Genomic DNA, 3734 nt, shown 5'->3' on the forward strand with positions numbered 1-3734 from the left:
CCAAAGTGAAAGTAATATTTTGCGTATTATTCACGCACTGTAGCGCGATGACGTAGTGACGCTTCGCCATGTTCGTTGATCTTTACGATCACATAATTGTTGCAAATATAATATTATTTTGTAGGGTTTACGATGTTTATTTGTGGGGTGAAACGCAGCACTCGATTATGTGTCCCCGCGTCCTCAAACCGGTTTAAAACTATAACAATGTCCACATTGTTTTGTCACAAAAACATATCACTTAAATTTATCAGCAATAATAAATAATTATAAATGAATTAGTTGATTGAAAGAGATATAAACAAATGTGTTTTCTAGGTCGTATAAAAATAAAATCACTGCGAGAAAATTAAAGATAACCTTTATTTATTTATTTATTTATTTATTTTTCAGACAAGTGAATGCAGATTCTGATTGAATAATGTGTCGTTCCTCTGCTTCACTGGAGACTAGTGATGTATGTCTCGAGACCGGTCTACTGGAGACGCAGTTGTTATAGCCTACTAGTCAAAGTAAAAGTAATGGACTGGGACCCCTAGGGGATGTAGGGTGCATGATGTAGACAACGTGACATTCTAAAACGCTTAACGTGAAAAAGTTTAACATTAGGGACACGCTTGTTTTAAATACTTCCGCACATGCTTGGATGACGAAATTTTGTGTATTTACTAGTTGCCATATCAACACTATATAGAAAAAAAAATTCCGCCCAAATTATATATTTGTTTTGAAGATATCCATAGACATTTATTAAACCATAGCAAAAGTAAATTTCTTACTTAAGTTAATTTTTCATCTCTATTTTTTGTGCTTATTTAAAATAAGACAAAAATGATATTATTTTAATCTCCAAGATGTTATTTAACAGTTGAGATAGTTATTTAATGCTTCACTAACTAGCAGAAGACACTAGCCGGGTTTAAATCCCAGTTGTGCAGGCGGGGCATGTTGTAACACTGCGTTACAATGTGCCCCTATTAGAAATATGCTATTATATTCTATGTTTTTTTTTGTTTGTTTGTTTTTTTTTTGAGAAAACGTGAGAAAAGGGTGAATAAAGACTGAGAGTCAATGGTCAGAAATTACTAATTATTTATTTGTTTTGAACTATGTTGTATAGCTGTGTTTTCATGCATTCATAGTCAAAACTCAAAAATTAGTTTATATTTAATTATTAAAAATTGCCATTATTTTATATGAAAAAGTTTTTTAATTGTATTTTATCTAGAAAATATTTTAGTTTGTTTTGTATATTCTTTTTATTAGATCAGATAACATTTTAAGCTGTCATATGTTATGTTACAATGTGCCCCTGCACATGTTACAATGTACCCCACCTATGGGGCATGTTGTCACATTTCACTTCCATTCTTTCGGGGTATATCAAGAAAAAAGTATATACTGTATTAATAAAACAAAAACACATAATTGTATAGACATGTGGGAAATTAATGTGGGGAAAAAAAAAAATACTCTGAACCATAAGTAGATTTACACAAACTGAGAAAGTCAAAAAGCGTTACTTTGTGCCCCGCGCTCCCCTCGTGAGAAAGTGCACTGTAAAAAAAAATTACATCCCCAAGTCAAAAATTTAAAGTGACCGATAACATCTAAATTTTTCAATTAGTCTGACGTATTATTTCTCATTGAGCCAATGTTAACAGACTATTGCAACAAGAATTTCACTTGGGCCAATTGAAAAATTTTGATGTTATCGGTCACTTGAAATGTTTGATTTGGGAGGGTTAGAAATGTTTTACAGTGTGGAATTAGCAGACCAAACCCTGTAAACAACATCATACTAATAAAACAAAGCCTACTATGTACAGAAAAGCAAATTAGCCCGTAATATATGCAACGCGTTTAATTACACGTGGCTCAGACAATGACATTAGCAGACCAAACTCAGTAAATACCATACTAATAAAGTGTGTTGTGTACAGAAAAGCAGATGAGCCCAGAATATGAACGCAGCACGTTTAATTCACATGGTAAGTCTTGGTAAGACACATGCATTTTCTGTAAAGCAGCATTGAAATGTATATTGTATATTGTGAAAAGTGCTATAAAAATTACGTGAATTGAATTGAATATATTTTATACATTATAAATAGGGTTGATTTTAGTCCATTATGTCCATTATAATTAATGATTTAACCTCACCTACCAAAGGGGGCATTCATTATTTCCTCAGCCTTTAATTTCAGCGAATTTGTCACAATCAAATCTGTTTAATCATTTCCCTCCACACCAATATGAGCTGGAACCCACACTGTTAAAAATTACCTGTAAATTTTACAGTAAAATACTGGCAGCAGGGTTGCCAGCCAATTACTGTATTTTTTACAGTAGCGTTTCTGTAATTTAATTTACAGAATTTTACTGTATTCTCTGATTACAGTAAATTTTGAATTGTTGTATTTTTTTACAGTAAGCTACATAATCTCTGTATTTGCTATATCTAGAGGAAGTATGTAAAATGGAGTGTATACAATATATTTTCCTTATTTCTGAATATTAATGACTGGCAGCTGAATTTTAAATGTAAATTATTTATCAACTGCATAAGCTTTAAACAATTGTTTTTAAGTTTTTAAATACATAAAATGTTGTATAATGCACAACTTAATTCCCCTATTACTTCACACAAAAAAAAAAAATAATTCAACATACTAATCTTGAAAAACAGGTCAAAATTTATTTAATTTATATCTTTAAAATCTGCATGAAAAAAGTCATAAAACAGTGTATTTTGTATTATTTGGATTTCATTTTTATTTACAAAATTGTTTTTGTTTTTTAAATGGACATGAAATTAAATATTTTTAAATTACTTGAAACAAATTAGCCATCATGGCCCTTCACACAAAGAAGAAATACGCAAACGACATACATTTAAAACCACTAGTTGACCAACATGATCATAATAAAAAACACAAAGACACTGATTAATTTTCACCACTTCATTACCAGACCAACATGTCCAAACAACAAGGTCCCAAGTGAGTCCAACAAACTTCTGATCAAAAATGGAGAACAATTCAGCTCCAGAATGCTGTTCCATCACAGGATGCAAAGAGTGGCTAGAAACATTGAAAAGAACAAAGAGGACAGTATATTAGATATATATTACAAAACATAATGATACAGTCAGAGACAGATAGAGGGATGACAGATACAGTTAAGCCCCTTTCACACAGAGATTCCTTGCATTTTCAAGTCACTTTGTCTGAAGAGACGTCCTGAACATGCCTCCAGTGTGCCAATGCAGACTAGCATCACGTTGCCACTTTTCAGGGAACAGGGTTACAGTCAAGTAACCTGAGACATTCCCTAGCAAAAGCTTCTGTCTAGAACCCTCAAGGTTGTGTAGTGTGTGCGCACAAACATGAGAAAGGCCTCAGTCATGGGCTTGGGATGTCGACTCAAGGACATGTGAGCCCAGAGTAACATAAACATCCAAACTATAAAATCTGATAAATGTGTGTGGAGAGGACCAGCCTGCCGCATTACATACTTGTTGCAAGGGGGGTGCCTCTTGCTAAAGCCCTGTGAGGGTGCAACTGCCCTGGTAGAATGAGCCCTAACCCCTAGAGGCAAAGCTCGACGGCACACCTCATAGGTTAGAGCAATAGTATCCCTCACTCAGTATGACACTGTTTGCTTGGTGGTGGCCATCCCCGGGTTGCAGCCCCCATGGAAAATGAAAAGTTGCTCTGACTTACGCCACTGGC

This window comes from Abramis brama (assembly GCF_963993115.1).
Source record: "Abramis brama genome assembly, chromosome: 6".
Classification (NCBI taxonomy): Eukaryota; Metazoa; Chordata; class Actinopteri; order Cypriniformes; family Leuciscidae; genus Abramis; species Abramis brama.